At 41.3% G+C, this 19,804-nt stretch overlaps 1 protein-coding gene across 39 annotated transcripts in view; it reads right to left on the bottom strand.

The window, feature by feature from the left end:
* Positions 1–17,871, bottom strand: part of PRRC2C (proline rich coiled-coil 2C) — a 101,679-nt gene extending 83,808 nt beyond the window's left edge. For 31 of the 39 annotated variants that reach the window (XM_026003299.2, XM_026003291.2, XM_026003304.2 and 28 more), the window contains exon 1: positions 17,607–17,871. The gene's annotated coding sequence lies outside the window, so the exon portion shown is untranslated. The remainder of the gene's footprint in view (positions 1–17,606) is intronic. The other 8 variants (XM_026003295.2, XM_072733010.1, XM_072732993.1 and 5 more) reach the window with 1 other exon arrangement.
* Between the last annotated feature and the right edge of the window lie 1,933 nt (positions 17,872–19,804).

The raw sequence follows: 19,804 nt of genomic DNA, 5'->3' as shown, positions 1-19,804 counted from the left end.
AACGTTTTGGAAAAGATTCACTACTCTATATGCCATCAAGAGGTCACACAAAACACCAACACTAACAAGAGTTTGGAAGACACTGATTCCAACCCTCATGGACTGAGGGGTTCAAGACTTCAGTGGAGGAAGCAACTGCAGATGTGGTGGAAAGAGCAAGAGAGCTAGCATGAGAAGTGGAGCCTGAAGATGGGACTGAATTGCCACAATCTTAGGATCAAACCTGAATGGATGAGGAATTACTTCTTATGGATGAACAAAGAAAAGTGTTTAAGATGGAATCTACACCTGGTGAAGATGCTGTGAAAACTGTTGAATGGGTGTTATACACCACTGATGAATTACTAACTTTACATCTGAAACTAATGATGTATTATATGTTGGCTAATTGAATTTAAATAAAAAAAAAACTGTTGAAATGAAAAGGATTTAGAATATTACATAGTTGGTAAAGCAGTGGCAGGGTTTAAGACTAATTTTGAAAAAAGTTCTACAGGTAAAATACTATCAAACACCACCACAATCTACAAAGAAATTGCTCATGAAAGAACAGTCAAGTGATGCAGCAAACTTCACTGTCATCTTATTTCAAGAAACTGCAACAGGCACCCAACCTTCAGCAATCACCATCCTGATCAGTCAGTAGCCATCAACGTGGAGGTCTGATCCTGCACCAGCAAAAAGATTACAACTCTGAAAGCTAAGATGATGGTTAGTATTTTTAGCAGTAAAGTAACTTTTAATTAAGAAATATACATTGTGGGGGCACTAGGGTGGCTCAGTGGCTGAATGTCTGCCTTTGACTCAGGTCATGATCCTGGGGTCCTGGGATCAAGCCCTGCATTGGGCTCCCTGTGGGGAGCCTGCTTCTCCCTCTGCCTATGTTTCTGCCTCTCTGTGTCTCTCATAAATAAAATCTTTTTGAAAGATTAAAAAAATACACACACACACACACACATTGTTGGAGTGCCTGGGTGGTGCAGTCAGTTAAGCATCTGACTCTTGGTTTCAGCTTGGATCATGCTCTCAAGAGTTCTGGGATCAAGCCCCATGTTTGGCTCCATGCTCAGTCTATTTGAGATTCTCTCCCCCCCCCCCCCCGCCCCCATCTGCCACTTTGGCTTGGGCTGTCTCGCTGTCTCTCTCTCTCTCAAATAAATAAAACCTTAAAAAAAAATTTTTTTTAAATATAATGCTAGATACCACCTTACACCAGTCAGAATGACTAAAATTAACCAGTCAGGAAATGACAGATGTTGGCAAGGATGTGGAAAAAGGAGAACCTTCATATACTGTTGGTGGGAATGCAAGCTGGTGCAGCTACTCTGGAAAACATTATGGAGGCTCCTCAAAAAAGTTGAAAATAGGGATCCCTGGGTGGCGCAGCGGTTTGGTGCCTGCCATTGGCCCAGGGCGCAATCCTGGAGACCCGGGATTGAATCCCACGTCGGGCTCCCAGTGCATGGAGCCTGCTTCTCCCTCTGCCTCTCTCTCTCTGTGTGACTATCATAAATTAAAAAAAAAAAAAAAAAAAGTTGAAAATAGACCTATTCTATGACACAGCAATTGCACTACTGGATATTTACCCCAAAAATACAAATGTAATGATCCAAAAGGGCACTTGCACCCCAATATTTATAGCAGCAATGTCCACAATAGCCAAACTATGGAAAGAGCCAAGATGTCCACTGACAGATGAATGGATAATGATGTGGTATATATACACAATGGACTACTAAACGGCCATGAAAAAAGAAATCTTGCCATCTGCAACGACATGGATGGAACTAGAGAATATTGTGCTAAGTGAAATATAAGTCAGAGAAAGACAGTTATATGATCTCAATCACATGTAGAATTTAAGAAACGAAACAGGATCAGGGTAAGAGAGGATAAAATAAAACAAGACAAAAACAGACAAGGAAGAGTACCTGTGTGGCTCAGTGGCTGAGCATGTGCCTGTGGCTCAGATCATGATCCCAGGGTTCTGGGATCGAGTCCCGCATCGGGCTCCCCATGGGGAACTAGCTTCTTCCTCTGCCTATGTCTCTGCCTCTCTCATGAATAAATAAAATCTTTTTTAAAAATAGAGAGGGAAATAAACCATAAGACTCTTAATCACTGGAGAAACAAACTGAGGGTTGCTTGGGGGGTGGGGCAGGGAAAAAATGTCTGCATTTCTGTTCTTAAAAAATAATAGGGCAACCCCTGTGGCTCAGCGGTTTAAGCGCCGCCTTCAGTCCGGCGCGTGATCCTGCAGACCCGGGATCAAGTCCCACATCAGGCTCTCTGCATAGAGCCTGCTTCTCCTTCTGCCTGTGTCTCTGCCTCTCTCTCTGTGTGTGTGTCTCTCATGAATAAATAAATAAAATATTTTTTAAAAAAATAAATAATAAAAACAATGCTATTGTACCTTTACTACACTACGATATAGCAAAAATATAATTTTCATACGCACTGGGAAACCAAAAAAATTTGATTCCCTTTACTGCAATATTTGTTTTATTATACCGTTCTGGAACTGAACCCTCAATATCCCCAAGGTATGCAACTATAGCCACAGTTGAGAACCACTGCAGAGAGGGAGGAAGGGGTGGGGGCAATGACCCAATTTTGATCTGAGATAAGAAGTTTGGTGTAGGGTAGCCTGGGTGGCTCAGCAGGTTTAGCGCCGCCATCAGCCCAGGGCGTGATCCTGGAGACAGGGAGACCCACGTCGAGTCCCACGTCGGGCTCCCTGCATGGAGCCTGCTTCTCCCTCTGCCTGTTTCTCTGCCTTCCTCTCTCTCTGTCTCTCATGAATAAATAAATAAAATCTTAAAAAAAAAAAAAGTTGAGGTGTAAAGGTCATGTCTGGGGGAGAGGCAGGAGAAGAAGTCAGAGTACACAGAAGTCTAGTAGGCTAAGGAGTATTGCCCAGTTTATTCTAAATGCCATGAAGAGCCACTGAAGAAAATCAATAGAAAAATCTCAATTGCTGGGTAAATGCATGGCTGCATTCCACAGATCCACATCTTAAGTAACAAAATGGTACAATTCACATAATTAGTAATTTTAAAAAACCTTGAGAAACAGTAAGCTCAACAGAGGCATTTCTTTTCAACTTGTCATATTCTCATTTCAAAAAATGTACTGTACTGACACAGTCACAGAAGAACAAAGGAACTATATCCTCTACTTGTATCATTTTAAATTTTACAAAGCTTTTTGTTATTTGCATGCTATTCAGAATATTTTTTTACATTACTGTCCTTACTATGTACCTAAAAATCTAAATCATTAGGGTTTGAAGTTTAGTCTACAAAAACAAAGCCTATTGACTAATACACCCCCTTTAAGGGAAGAGAAAGTAATCACATTTCTAAATTCAAGGGTCTGTGACTGAGCAATGATAGTAAGAAATTAGCATTTTTCTTTGAAATTAGATACACCAAAACATGTGCATCTGCATTTTCTAGATTTGAGCAATAAACATATATTACCTGTAAACAATTTTTTTTTCAAAAAAGTGTTAAGATGAAAGAAGAAACCAAGAAGGAAAAAAAGCCTGTGTTTTAAAAGCAAACAATTTACAAAAGGTCTAAGGCAAATTTGGAAGGCAGCAGTTTATCATAATATCAACCTTTAAGATTTTATTTATTTATGTGAGAGAGAGAGAGCAGAGGCAGAGGGAGAAGCAGATTCCCTACCAAGGGAGCCCCATGCCGGGGCTCGATCCCAGGACCCTGGGATCATGACCAGAGAAGAAAGGAGATGCTTAACCAAATGTACCTCACCAAGGCGCCCCAAATATCAACCTTTCAAAATGAAAGGATGACACTCAGCAGTGGTTATAAAGAGATGGCTTTCATGAAAGACAGCTATCATAGGCTGAAATTTTTTTTTTAAATATATGAAGGATTTCCACATCAAAACAAGATTTGCTATTATTTCTAAAATTCCTCCAGTCTCAAAAATTGTGAGATTCTAAGGTTACTCACCATTACAAAAGTATTTAAAACTATTCAATACTAAAAACATTATTTTTAGTTATATTTAAAATCTAGCATTATTGGGGGGAAAACATACTTTCACAAATTGCCAATCTGTTCAATTCAATTAAATGACAATTATCTTTTTGGTTACCATGGGCTTCTAAATATTCAAGCTCTGTTTACCTTTCTTTCCTCATTAATCTTTTTTTTTTTTTTAAGATGTATTTATTCATGAGACAGAGAGAGAGGCAGAGACAGAGGCAGAGGGAGAAGCAGGCTCCATGCAGGGAGCCCGATGTGGGACTCGATCCTGGGACTCCAGGATCACACCCTGGGCCAAAGGGAGGCGCTCAACCACTGAGCCACCCAGCTGTCCCTCCTCATTAATCTTATGTTAAGAGTTTGGTGAGAGTTTAGTTCCTCTGGAAAATGAAGAACAGTGTCCCAATGATTTAAGTACTTAACACTAGAATGCAACCATTTCCAGGTGAGCATACTATAAGCACTCAACAAATATTTTACTGAATAAAAGAAGAATCTCTAGTAAGTAATGTTATCACATACAAATATAAAAATAAACAGGTTCTGTGTAAACCATTTTCTTTGGTTTCTGTGACTCTGGCAGCTCGGTCTCTTTTTTCTATCCTTCTACATAAATGTTAACATGATTTTGCCATCTATATCAGCTCCCTCTATGTGGTTTCTTCCTTGGCCAACTCATCTATTAGGTTCACCGCTTCAGTAAGGATAATTCCCAAAACTTTCCTCCAAGCTACACTCTTTAGACATACATTTTTAATTGTCTATAGAACAAAATGTTTCCACTTAAATTTCTGGCCAGAACTACAAACTCAAAATGTTCGACTCCCCTATTCATTCACAGAAATGTTTATCCAGCACCTCCTGTATTATCAGGCACTATGAGGAACAAATGAAAAAAACATGTTGTCCTCATCAACTGAATGGAGATAACAGGAAATGTGAGGTTAGAAAAGGTTTACAAAGAATTGGGAGGAAAGACAGACAACTAGGCAAACCAGGCATTGACAATCAGTGCAGACATCCCACTAGAGACCTGTGATAGACAGTACTCCCAAGGCTGTACAGTTTGAAGACTCTCATTAAAGTCCAGCAGCACAATCGGGAGTGGTGAGCAAGCACACAGCAGCTGGAATGATAAAGAATTTGAGCTGTGCCATACATGTGTAAAGAAAAGCAAGGGAGAAGATATTGCCAGGAAAATAACATTTCATGCAACTCTTAAGCCTGAGAGTAAAGCAGAAGGTGGAAAAAGAATAAGGAGGACAGCAGAAGGAACTGCCAATTTTTACTATGATTGAATAAAAGCTCCATCAATAGAAATTATTAAATGCTTACTGAGTCAAGCTTACTGTGGATTGCTCTGTTCATTTAATAAAAACAATAGAAGAAAATGTAGTATCTGAATTGAGAAAATTGGAGGCAGAGGAGCTTGTGATTTGAATTTAAAGTTTCAAATAATGAGTGGGTTTAGAACAGCAGACATTAAAAGTCAAGCACACATTCTATATGTGACCCAATGTGCACATGTACACATACCCCCAGAGGGGGTATGATAAATATGGTAAACTATTAACAAATAATAGGGATGAAGGAATACAGGAATTTTCCATACTATTTTTTACTATTTTTCTGTGAGACTCAGATTATTCCAAAAGAAAAAGTTTAAAATGGGTGCCTGCTGGCTTAGTCCATGGAGCATGCAACTTTTAGTCTCGGGGTCAGGAGTTTGAGCCCCATGCTGGGTTTGGAGCCTACTTAAATAGAGAAAAATAAGTTAAAAAGCTCACCTGCTCTCCCAAACAGGTTCTTCTTCCCAACCTCATCATAACTACTTTCCCTGCCCTATAGATATCTTAAGCTTTATTTAAGTAATCTCGACATTCAATATGGGGCTCAAACTCACAACCATGAGATCAAGAGTCGCATGTTCTTTGACTGAGCCAGCCAGATATTCCTCCCCGATCTCTAGATTTAAAACCTTGAGGGACACCTGGGTGGCTCAGTGGTTGGGCACTGCCTGCGGCTCAGGGGCTCAGGTCGTGATCCCAGGTCCTGGGATGGAGTCCTGCATTGGGCTCCCCATGAGGAGCCTGCTTCTTCCTCTGCCTGTGTATCTGCCTCTCTCTGTCTCTCATGAATAAATAAAATCTTTTTAAAAATGAGAGAAAATAAAACCTTGAGTAATCTTCCACATTTATGTCTCCCACTTCTTACATGAAGAGGGATTAACTTCTGTATGTTCTAATGTAGCAATGTCTCTTGCAGCCATTTTCTAAAATTCTGAGCTATAGAGATGTAGAAATATTAGGTTGGGAATAAGAGCTCAAAGCCCAAGTCACCAAAATTTACCAATGAAGAAACCACTTCAGACAAAAATAACTTGCCCTGAACTCATATAGCTATGAAGAGATAGGGGCCAAGATTAAAGCCAGGCTTGATGCCAAAGGCAGTACCCAAGATAACCTCACAAATGAAAATCAGAATTCAATTTTCACTATAAAAGATAAACATCAAACCTTTAAAATATAGTAATAAATAACATGTCATTTTAGACTAAGAAATTCTAACAGAATGAAGTTTTTATTTTCAAAACTTATTCCATTACAATACAGAATAAAATATCAGGGTCTAAAAATTATAGTAACAAGATACAGTAAAAATGTATTCCATCTGTGGTAGAAATATAATAATGTTAAAAGTCTAAGAATCAATGCACTGAAGAGTGTAAAAAAAAGGGGGGGGGGATCCGGGGAGGGCTATGTAGAGAATTGCTTCCCCTCTCAAAATTCATATACTGAGGTCCTAACTCCCAAAGTGACAGATGGTATTCGGAGACAGCCCTTTAGGAAATAATTAGGTTTAGCTGAGGTGATGAGGGTGTGGCCTCATAATGGGATTAGTGCTCTTACAAGAGACAACACCACAGCTTTCTCCCAGCCACATGAAGACACACAACTAGCTAGAGGGATGCCTAGGTGGCTTGGGATGTTAGGGTGGCTCTGCCGTTGAGCATCTGCCTTCGGCTCCAGTCGCAGATCCCAATGTCCTGAGAAGGAGTCCTGCATCGGGCTCCCCTCAGAGAGCCTGCTCCTCCCTTTGCCTGTGTCTCTGCCTCTCTGTCTCTCACGAATAAATAAATAAAATCTTAAAAAAAAAAAAAAGAGGAGGAGGAGCAGGAAGAAGAGGAGGAGGAGGAAAAAACACATAGCTAGAAAGCAGTCACGTGCAAGCCAGGATGACCTCACCAGAACCTGATTATGCGAGGACCCTGATCTTGGTCTAATAGGAATTTATTACAGCTCTAGAGGATAGAAGACCAAGTTAAGTCTATGGTATTTTCTCAAGGCAGCTGGAACTGACAAACGCAAGGGAGACTTATATATTAACTTCAGAAAACATTCTATCAAATTAAACTAAATTTTCCATTTAAAATGAAAAGGTCTTGCTTTGGATAAGAGACTGGTCAACTTCTAAGTTCACTTCAATCTCCAATTGTTATAATCAGTAATTCTAACATTAGAGTGACATCAAATATTTTTAAGGTCACATTTGCTGCTATAATAGAAAAGCTAAGAATACCACCATATGTTGAATGCCTCTACTACAAATAGCACCTCAGCAAAAGTATTAAAAATTGTCATTTTTAAAAACAAAGTGTAATATAAATAAATCTGGTGGAGTTCTAATCAGAATGGTAGAAGGGCTCAGGCTGTTCTTAGAAAAATGAAACATGAATTAAGTTTCTGGGGCAGAATGCCTTAACAGTCAGAAAAGATATGTAGCTATCAGACCTTCTGTACCATAAATTACTGCTCTAGCGAAGTAACAAATCTGTGTCTACCATTTACTAGATGAGGTGATTGCCACATTACTCTTTTTGACAACTTACAATATTTTTAAACTGTTCATGTCACACAATTACTTCTCTTAAAACTAATGTGGTTTAAATTCCAGCTCTAACATTTAGTAGCTAGGTGTTTTTACAGCATAATTGTGGCATATGCATGTTATGGCAGAAGCATTTCCCTAGTCATTAAAAATAATTCTGAATCTTTACTTCCTCATCTGTGGGCTATATCTTCTAGTCTATTATGAGATATAATTAATAAAATATGTATAAAGTTCTCAAAATAGTGTCTGGCACTTAAGCTTTTATTAAGTTTAACAAATGGTAATAATGCTTTCAAAACTTATACATTACAAATAAAAACCAAAGCATAAAAGTTTCTTAATTAATTTTTGCAAGGCAAATATGTTCAATACTTTGGGAGAAAAACAGAAGCATTCCCTTCCACGATGCTCAAGTGTCATCATGAACCACCCTAAACCTTTCATATAAACTAACCAGCTGCCTTTAAGGGTTGGAATTTCAAGTTTAAACTAGAGAACTGGTTAGCATCCCTCCCTGCTAAGCACTGGCTCTATTCCTCTATCATTAAAATGTCTTGTCTCCAGACATGTAAGCCTACCTATTTTTTTTGCTTTCTACTTTTATTCTTTCCTTGTTTCCAATTTGTCATATATAAAATTATACCAAAAAAAAAAAAAAATCCTGATCAAGAAACCAAGCAATCAGCACATGCAGGCCAATTCCTAACTTTTGTTTTATTATTTTTTTTTTTTTTAGTAACCTCTACACCCAATACCAAGCTCTAACCCACAACCCCATTCTCTTCTGACTGAGCCAGCCAGGCACTCCTATTCCTTTTAAATCTTTATTCAACAGTTCTTTTTTCAGCAGGAGATACTTTTTCTGCCTCCAGAATGTCCAAAGACTCTGGCTCTATGGTTCTACATTCTGTATCCTACTTTTTTTTTTTAAGATTTTATTTTTTATTTATTTATTCATGATAGTCACAGAGAGAGGCAGAGACACAGGCAGAGGGAGAAGCAGGCTCCATGCAGGGAGCCCGATGTGGGATTCGATCCTGGGTCTCCAGGATCGCGCCCTGGGTCAAAGGCAGGTGCCAAACCACTGCGCCACCCAGGGATCCCTGTATCCTACTTTTCATGTGAGTTACATGAATCTATATGCATTAAAACTCATAACAAGTTCCAATTTTTATCTAAATTTCAAAAACTCATACAGAAATATAATCAATCTCTGCTTCTGTCAAGAGCCTCATTTCATGGGATGCCTGGGTGGCTTATTGGTTGAGCACCTGCCTTTGGCTCAAGGCATAATCCCAAGGTCCCAGGGTTGAGTCCCACATCGGGCTCCCTGCATGGAGCCTGCTTCTCCCTCTGCCTACGTCTCTGCTCTCTGTCTCTCATGAATACATAAATACAATCTTAAAAAAAAAAAAAGAAGGAGATCCCTGGGTGGCTCAGGGGTTCAGCACCTGCCTTTGGCCCAGGGCATGATCCTGGAGACCCGGGATTGAGTTCCGCATCAGGCTCCCGGCATGGAGCCTGCTTCCCTCTGCCTGTGTCTCTGCCTCTCTCTCTCTCTCTCTCTCTCTCTCTATGTCTATCATGAATAAATAAATAAAATCTTAAAAAAAAAAAAAAGCCTCATTTCAATAACATGAATTTTTTTTTACTTTTCATACTTTTAAAATAAAATTTCTCTATTCCATTTTCCTGACCTTCAGAAGTTAATTCCGTATGTCTTACATTGTGTTTCTTAAGATCTACATATAGGGGCGCCTGGGTGGCTCAGGTTGTGATCCCAGGGACCTGGGGATCCAGTCCTGTGTGGGGCTCCCCGCGTGGAGCCTGCTTCTCCCTCTGCCTATGTCTCTGCCTTTCTCTGTGTCTCTCATGAATAAATAAATAAAATCTTTTAAAAAATTACTTATAATGGTCTGTTTTTACAGGAAATATTTAATAAGTTACAAGAAATATTTAATAAGTTACATACAATATTCATCTTTAAAATACATTGGATAGGGTGCCTGGGTGGCTCAGGGGTTGACCATCTGCCTTTGGCTCAGGTTGTGATCCTGGGGTCCTGGGATCAAGTCCCTCATCAGGCTCTCCTCAGGGAGCCTGCTTTTCCTTCTGCCTATGTCTGTGCCTCTCTCGGTGTCTCTTATGAATAAATATATAGAATCTTAAAAAAGAAAGAAAAAATAATAAAGTACATTGGATAGCGGTGCCTAGGTGGCACAAGTGGTCAAGCCTCTGACTCTTGGTTTCAGCTCAGGTGGTGATCTCAGGGTTGTTGAGATGGAGCCCTCCATCCGGCTCCACACTCAGACCAGAGTCTGCTTGAGACTCCCTCTGTCCCTTCTGTTCGTGTGTGCACATGCGCTCTCTCTGAAGTAAACAAATCTTTAAAATAAAGTACATGGATAAAATAAATGTGTACTTGCCCAACTACTTAACCCCTTTCAGTAAGAAGTACTGAGCTTTTTGCTTGTTGGTGACCATTTCTGCAGTCTCCCAACGGTTTTTGGTTTTGTTCTAAATGTATCCTTAATATATCTCCTTGGGCAGGCCTGGGTGGCTCAGTGGTTTAGCGCCACTTTCAGCCCAGGGTGTGATCCTGGGGACCTGGGATGGAGTCCCGCATCGGGCTCCCTGCATGGAGCCTGCTTTTCCCTCTGCCTGTGTCTCTGCCTCTCTCTCTCTGTGCCTCTCATGAATAAATAAATAAAATCTCTAAAATATGTGTGTGTGTGTGTGTGTGTATCTCCTTACACCTACTTTGGAGTCTTTCAGAGCATCCACTGGTCTCCAAAGGGCCTTTGCGCAAATAGAAAAACCTATCCTTCTGGGAAGATACAGGTGATCCTCTGGGTGAGGTGCTGATGGATTGGGATAAAGGGTAGAAGTGAAGGCACAATTATCCCTGGGAGGCCTGGCCAGAGCACAGGACTCTGCAAGTAGAACATGGAGCTTTCAGTCCTTACTGCCTCAGCAATATCAGCCCAGCACATTTGTGCAGCCCACAAACTGCACAATCATACACATCAGCCCTACGTTTTCAGATTACTCATTAGGAAAAAGGAAAGAAGATCAAGTATTCTCCAACCATATATGCATCCACCTTTTTCTTAATAAACTCAGGATTTATTTAAAAAGGATGTTCCAACATCATGGAGAACCTACCCTCCCTTTATATTTATTAACTTTTTATTTTTCATAGTTCTCTTCTATTTTAAATATGGTCAAGGATCATGTAATATCAAAGAATATAAAAATTCAAAACATACATAGGAACACATTTAATGTGATCTTTGCAACAATCCTCTGAAATAGGGGATGTGGGTATTTTCCTTATTTCACAGGTGAACAAACAGGTTTCCCCGGCTATCAGAAAGCAAAGTGTTTTGAAACCTGTAAGCTGAAATGGCTACAGCAAAGAAACAATTACCATAATTTTTTTTTAAATTTTTTTTTTTTAATTTTTATTTATTTATGATAGTCACACAGAGAGAGAGAGAGAGAGAGAGAAAGAGAGAGAGAGAGAGGCCACAGGCAGAGGGAGAAGCAGGCTCCATGCACCGGGAGCCCGACGTGGGATTCGATCCCGGGTCTCCAGGATCGCGCCCTGGGCCAAAGGCAGGCGCCAAACCGCTGCGCCACCCAGGGATCCCCAATTACCATAATTTATATGGAAAATTTTTTGCACTATTCCCAGACTCAAAAAATAACCTCTCTTAGCCTTTTCTGATACCTTCTGACACATCTTACTAACAAATTCACAAAATGTATCATGATAAAGTACAGACACTTACAAACAGTTCAAAGCCACCATGGCTAGATGCTGAGGGTAGTTCCAAGGGAAGGAGCTTGGTGGCACCACTATCGCTGCTCAGGGTGTGCCCTGCCTCTATAATGGCTCACTGCTGAATACTATTTTCACTTTCTGCCTTTTTCCATGAAAACAAAAATCCTCTTTAGAATTTAGTTAGCGGGATCCCTGGGTGGCGCGGCGGTTTGGCGCCTGCCTTTGGCCCAGGGCGCGATCCTGGAGACTCGGGATCGAATCCCACGTGAGGCTCCCGGTGCATGGAGCCTGCTTCTCCCTCTGCCTGTGTCTCTGCCTCTCTCTCTCACTGTGTGCCTATCATAAATAAATAAAATAAAATTTAAAAAAATAAAAAAGATTAAAAAAAAAAGAATTTAGTTAGCAAAAGCAAGTACAAATGTATATCTTTCATAAAAGCAAAGTGGGGTGCGAACCTTCAAAGAGCACAGAATACCTGGATCTAAAATTTGAAGAAGCCACGTTACTTGCCCCCAAAGTTAACAGCAGGAACAAGAAAAAAACGTAGGTGACAAAAGGACTAAACCCAGGTTTTTAAACTCATAGTCCAGAGGTCATACTAAGTATTCAAGTCACCTAAAAGTCAAGAAGTCTCACTACTTATTCCTCCCTGCTTAACCTTCTACTACCCTCATTACTTGACCTAAATTCTTTTAGGGTCACCAAAGATGTCTCAGCCAAACCCAATGGTCACTTCTCTTATATTTTTCTGAATTCCTCTGCATTTGCCTGTAATAATCATATTTTTTGGATTATTCTCTTCCATCTTGATTTTTGTAATGGTTTCCTTCTTCACTTATTCATTGTTGCTCTCCTCCTCTTGCCATAGATTGTCTTAAGACATCCTGCTACATTTCTGTCTAAACAAATATCTTCACTTTGCAGTTTATCATGGAAATGCTTGTCCCAAGGATGTAGGTAAGGCTCTAATTTCAGTTCCTCTCCTGTAATGCTGCCATTTTCTGTGATGAATCTATTCCACTCTAGGCTTTCATCACTTCTGGCTTTCATTAATTCCAACTGTTGCCTGATCTATCCCAGCATTCATTTCTTATAGTGGTTATGTCCCTAAAAGTTGAAATACCTAAGACTACTGATGACCTATTAGATGATTTTATGTGGTCCATAGAAGCATATTTAAAAAAAAAAAAAATTAAAAAAAAGAAGCATATTTAAAATGTTTATTCTGAAACACAGCGAAAGAAACAAACTGTAACATGAAAAAACCATGTATATTCTTCTTGAAAATCATTTAATTGAAAGATCGTTTAAGTTGAATTAAAGAAATATATTGGCTAAGACAGGTGGTTTGAAGATTTAAAAAGTCATGACTGGTCTTAAGTTTGGGCCATACTAGTCACTGGGAAATCCATGTAGTGTGGAAGTTAAGCACTCAGGCTCTGAGTCGATGACCTGAATCGCATTTACTAGCTAAGTTAACTTGAACGAATTACTTAAACCTCTTTAAATTCCAGTTTTCTAGTTGCATAACAGGCATAAAATAATTTACCTCTTAGGCTTACTGTATACATTGAAAAAGATAACCTACAAAATTATCTTAGCTCAGTGCCTGCATGGAAAGTGCCCAACATGGGATCCCTGGGTGGCGCAGCGGTTTGGCACCTGCCTTTGGCCCAGGGCGCGATCCTGGAGACCCGGGATCGAATCCCACATCGGGCTCCCGGTGCATGGAGCCTGCTTCTCCCTCCGCCTGTGTCTCTGCCTCTCTCTCTCTCTCTGTGACTATCATAAATAAATAAATAAAAAAAAAAAAAGAAAGTGCCCAACAAATAAATTGCAATTCATTCTTTTTTTTTTTGAAATAATTGCAATGATTGATTCTCTTGGCCACCATACCTTCTTCACTTGTAATCAACTAGACATGTGATCTATACTATAGCAAATTTTCATATATGGATTTTTTGCCCATTATAGCTTATATGTTCATTTTTTCTTTTGATATAAATCCAAAGATCACATAACTTTTAACATTAATCTTTAAAATTGTGAACATCTTGGCAGCAGCAACCAAAAGCCATATTCCTGATTCACTAAGCCTTACAAAATTAAAAGAATCTTTAATGTTTGCTGAATAAATCTAAAAACTAGAAAGGAAAATCTGCTGCAAATAAATCTCATAATGCATAGTACATAAACTATTTGAAAGCATCTGACACCATTCTGATACGTAAATAAAGGGGGGAAAGGACAAGATATTCTTTTTTTTTTTTTTTAAGATTTTATTCATTTACTCATGAGAGACAGAGAGAGAGAGAGAGAGAGAGGCAGGGACATAGGCAGAGGGAGAAGCAGGCTCCATGCAAGGAGCCTGACGTGGGACTCGATCCAGGGACTCCAGGATCAGGCCCTGGACCGAAGGCAGGTGTCAAACCGCTGAGCCACCCAGGGATCCCCAGGACAAGGTATTCTTTTGCTCCACTAAGATCTGTGTCAGTTCAATCTCGGTTGTGGGTCTATTCTTCTGTTTTCTAATTTCACTCATTCAATAATAAAATCAAGATATATGCCAACTACCACACAAGGTGATGAAGACATGAAAACAGTTTAGTAAAAGAAAACAGACTAATATTGGAACACAGACAAGTAAAAGGAAAATTACTAGATAATATACTATGTAAATACTACCCAAGTTTTTTTTATATTAGATATGCTCCACAAATGCTGATTATAACCCCATCCTCTTTCAATGTAGAGCACCTAGCAGCACCACATAGGGGTGAGAACATTAAATCACATTGACAGTAATGACTTTATTGCTACCTTATATTCAGACTGTAGTTACATGCTAACCATTTAAGTTTCTGTCTGCCAACTAGAGGACTGTTGAAATTCACTAATAGTCCTTTTTCATCTGATTTGCTGGCAAATATGCACACACACACAGGCCCTAAAACATGCCTGGCATTCTGTTAATCTACAGCAAAACGACTACAAATATAACTGGCGAAAGATCAGTTTATATTTAGACTTTCTGGGGATTGGGAAAAAACATACAATAGAACATGCTCAGTGCAAGTTACCATCTCTAGAAAATACTTTTACCCACAAAGATATCCTGACTGATGCATCAAAGGCTTTATGGAGACGTTAAGAATGTTATGACTCAGAAAACATTAATTCTCAAGCTTCTAAACAACAGTTAACATTGACTAAGATAAACTATCACTGTTACCCTATTCATAAGTTGATAAATCGCACTTTACTGAAAGTTTATTAGTCATAAGTCAGTGAGACACAACTCTTGGATCTCTTCACTGTAAGAATAGGGTTCTGTACCAATTTGTGTAACATTTTATCAATAATCAATCCCTTTCTTACACAAATATGGCATAAGTAGCATCTGAAACAAGTTACTCAACTGGCTTACAAGTTGAAGCAGTGTTTGGGGGGGGGGGGGGGACAAAAGGAAACCACTTGGAGGGAGGGGGAAAATATAATATTCAAAGACATTTTACCAGAAAAGGCGGTAGGGTGACATAAGGGTAGGGGAGGCAAGGGCTGGAATGAGTCAGAACTTCTGTATTTTCAGCTGTGCTCAACATACTGAACCCAAGGTTACTGACTGCAAAGCATGAAGAAATCTTTAAAAAACAAAATCTAGTAAGTGTTAAAAAAAATAAAACTATTTAAATTCCCAAAGAATATATACTTCTAAGAATATACAGATTACTTACTTGGGAGAGTACTTTCTTCTACCAACATTTTGCCATTCCACTATTAGTTGGCCTTTTACTATGTGCTGAGCACAGCAATAACCCCTCACACACATTATTAATACTACAACAAAACTTGGAGGGAATTATTATCATCACCTCAATTTTACAGATGAAGAACTATTTTATCAACAATACGGGCCAGATCTCAAAATTTTAAAATTGTATGACATATTATACAGTTAAGTATTAACCAACTGGCTTTTAAATAGAAAAGGGTAGAAAAAAAAAAAGGGGGGGTAGAAAAACTAGCTTCTCTCCTATCCCCAGAGTAGTTATAAGTTATTTTTTATACCTTGCAACACTGTCACCACTGTATGCAACAATGTTTCTATACTGAAATCAAGCGGGGGTAAAAAAAAAAACTAGGTTAACAATGCTGCACCTTTAGTTACTACCGTTCCTAAAATTACAAGGAACAGGAAGGCAGTTTGAGGACCCAGAACATCCTTTGTATTTAGACAGTCTGGGTTTGAATCTCTACAGCACCACGAACTCGAGTGACCTTGGTCAAATTAGTATCTTAGATTTCACTTCCTCATCTGTAAAATGGGATGATAATAACAGAACATCCTTCAAGCACTTTCTGTAAGACTAGAAAAGATCGTGTATGTAAAGGGCTTATTACTATGCTCAGTACACAGTAAAAGGTCAACTAATGGTGGAGAGAACACAGCCACATGTATAAGCTCACCAAGCCAAAACATAAAAGTAAAAAGCCTAGATTCTTACAAGTCCATTATAGAAAAGAAAGTTACTATTTGACTACACGCTAAAGATAAAATTCAAATTCAATCTTTTCCTATTTTTTTTTTTTAGGGGATCAATGCATTTGAGGTGGACCAGAAATGATGCTGCAGTGCATCTGTGACACACACCTAAAAATGGCTCCAGTCAGAGCAGCATCTAAATCACCAACAGAGGAGGTTAAATACTTTTAACAAATGCTGGAGTTAGACTTGGTGGGCGCTTAAATACCACCCTACCGTTTTTATTTGCAGGAGTAAGCCGTCAAGCACCTAATCACAAATTCTGATTCTTGTGCTGCATTCATTCCACACGAAAACCTTACAGCACAGCTGCCTACCGTACCATCCCAAGTACCCTAGCGAGGTCTGACTCTATAAACCTAAGAGCGGCCAATGCAGAAATCTGGGTAGCCTTTAGGAGCCAGCACACACCAGGCATGTTGGAAACCTCAAAAAAAAAAAAAAAAAAAAAAATCTCAAAGCTTAAAACAAATATGCACCCCCCTTGAAAGGAGCTCGACGCATTCCTCTCGGGCATAAAGAACAATTTATCAGTGTTCTCGTTGCCCCCCCCCCCCCATGCCTTTTCCTTCAAGTCCTAACGTGGGGCCTCTCCCGTAGCACGGGTAACATTAACGCTATCTCAAAGAGCGGGCGAGCCGCAGAGCGGGATTCACTGCGCAGGTTAGGGGATGGCGAGGCCTAGGGCCACGAAACGACGACCAAACCCTCCTCTGGAGTCGGGGCAGCACGTCCCTAGCGGAAGCAGGGTCGGTCCAGATCCCCCCAAGAGCCGCCCACGGAGTCAGGTCTTTACCGCCCCCCCCCCCCCCGGTCCCTCTCACCCAACACCAACACTGTTCGCTACAAATTCCCCCTTCACTCCACACGGAAAAGAAGTCGGCAGTCGAGGCCCTGGGTGAGCCCTTGAGTTGCTGGGGGGACGCATCCCACACGTTACAGGGAAAAAAAAAAAAAGACCGCGCGGCCGCCTCTCCCAAGGATGGAAACTCCCTCCTTCGGGCCGCAGCGCAAGTGAATCCCCGCGGAGGGCCCGAGTCGGGGGCCGGGTGGGGAAGCGAGGCCGACGGGCCCGGAACTCCCGCGGCAGACCACATGGGGCGGGTCTGGCTCCGGTTTCCCGCTCCCCGACCAGGAGGCCGAGACTTCCCCCCAGACGCGGACAGGATGGGAGCTTAAAAAAGAAAAAAAAGAGAGAGGGAGGGAGGGAGGGAGGGAGGCTGGACCCCAGGCCGTCTGCAGGCGGCCTCGGCGCGTCCGCCCGCCGGAAGCAGGGTCGGGTGCGCTCCCACGCCCCGGGCGGCCCCACGCCCGCCCTCCGCGACGGGGCCCGCTTTGATCGCAGCTCCTACGCCCTCGCTTTCCTTACCGGCCAGGGCGAGTGTCAAGCGGAGCGTGGCTGCGCACCTCGAGAGTCTCCGCCGGGCTCCGATCGAGGGAAGGGGGAGGGGAGGCTGGGGTGGGGGGCTGGAAGGACCACCCGACTGGAAAGCCCAAGCCGCGGATGGACAAACCGCCAAAGCACTTTCGCTGCTTCCCGACAGGGAGAGAGCGAGCGAGAAAAAGAAGCAAGATGGCGGCTAGCCAGCCCCTACGTCCTACGTCACGCCGCGGCGTACGTAAGGCCGGTCCCCGCAAGACCGCCCTCCGGCGCGGAGACGGCCGGGTCACGTGGAGCCTCCGTGGCGGCGCAAGCCCGGCGGAAGGCGACGGCGCCTCCTGCCGGCAGGAGGGAGTTCCTGCGGCCCGAGTTCCCGCGGCCCGGCGATTTGCCTGCGCTCTCTCCCCGGCCGCTCCGGAGGAGACCGCGGCTGCACGGTGATGGGCCTCGCGGGAGGGAGCCCTTGTGTGTGGTGGGTGGGTCTGAGAGGTGGTTCAGCAGCTTGGCGCTTTGTAGCAACGTTGCACCGTGCACGATCTTTAACCTTGATATTTGACAGTCTTGGGATTTTCCAGAAATGGGAATACAATATTCCTAATACCGAAACTTGGCCGTTGATAAAGATATTTAAATGCATTATGATACATCCACATAATGGACTATTCTGAACCCATTAAATTCAGATTAATACTTAATGACCGGGGGAATGCTTATGCCATAACTGTGCTGTAAAAACACCCGCATATGTGCGTATCGATGGAAAAGACTAAAAACATGTACTCTGGATGTTAATGATGTTGATGTCAACAATAGTTTTCTTAGTGCAGATATTTTTTAAAAGATTTATTTATTTATTTATTCGTGAGACGCACACACACACACACACACAGAGGCAGAGACACAGGCAGAGGGAGAAGCAGGCTCCATGCAGGGAGCCCGACGTGGGACTCGATCCCAGGTCTCCAGGATCACATCCTGGGCTGCAGGCGGTGCTAAACCGCTGAGCCACCCGGCTGCCCCAATGCAGATTTTTAAAAGTATTCTATGCATGCCTTTCTGTAAGTTCCAGATTTTATAGTCAGAAATCACTTTTAATGTGTAATGAAAACTTTGTGAGTCATAAAATTATGACACACAAATGATCAATGTGTGCATACATCTAGTGTATACACTATGCATTTAACTATATATGGCATTGGATTTATTTACATTTCATAAAGTATATATTCTTCAGGTTTTAGAATAAGACAAGAACATGTTCTGCTAACTAATTGCTCTGTATTGAGCAAGTTACTTAGATTCTGTTTTCTTATGTGTAATATGGAGATAATGCCTATTTCTCTCTCTTTTTTTTTGGAATTGTATTTTTTTTAATTTTTTTTATTTATTTATGATAGTCACAGAGAGAGCGAGAGAGAGAGGCAGAGACACAGGCAGAGGGAGAAGCAGGCTCCATGCACCGGGAGCCCAACGTGGGATTCGATCCCGGGTCTCCAGGATCGTGCCCTGGGCCAAAGGCAGGCGCTAAACCACTGCGCCACCCAGGGATCCCCCTATTTCTCTCTATATCAATTGAACTACAATTAAAAAACATAAGAGGGACGCCTGGGTGGCTCAGTGGTGTAGTGCCTGCCTTCCGCCTGGGGCGTGATCCTGGGGTCCCAGGATTGAGTCCCCATGGTGCTTCTCCCTCTGCCTATGTCTCTACCTCTCTCTCTGTGTCTCTCATGAATAAATAAATAAAATCTTTTTAAAAAACCATAATAAAATATTTTAAGAATTGTTCTTCCACAAAAACATAATAATACCTACTTCTCAAGTTTGTGTTACTTACTCACCAAATATGTATTGAGCACCTATTATCTGTGTTAGGTACTGGGTATTTAAAGGTATAGAACAATTTAGACTTTGGTCCTAAGGCAATGGTCTAGGGATACAGACCAAATAATAGATTTGGATATGTGAAATGAAGGAAACAAACAGGATATCAAGATAAAAAATAACCAGGGAAAAGAGCTGGAGGAATTTATGTTAGAAAGTGTGGTTACTGAGTGCCTTTCTGAGAAGGGGCCATATTGCTGGGACCTAAATGATAACAAGAAGCAGTAATTTGCAGTGCCTGGATGGCTCAGTTGGTTAAGGGTCTGCCTTCAGCTTGGGTCATCATCTCAGGGTCCTGGGTTTGA

Source organism: Vulpes vulpes, chromosome 13, assembly GCF_048418805.1.
Source record: "Vulpes vulpes isolate BD-2025 chromosome 13, VulVul3, whole genome shotgun sequence".
NCBI classification, from domain to species: domain Eukaryota; kingdom Metazoa; phylum Chordata; class Mammalia; order Carnivora; family Canidae; genus Vulpes; species Vulpes vulpes.
Note: the sequence above shows the minus strand (reverse complement) of the source record. Positions and strands in the feature narration are given on the sequence as shown.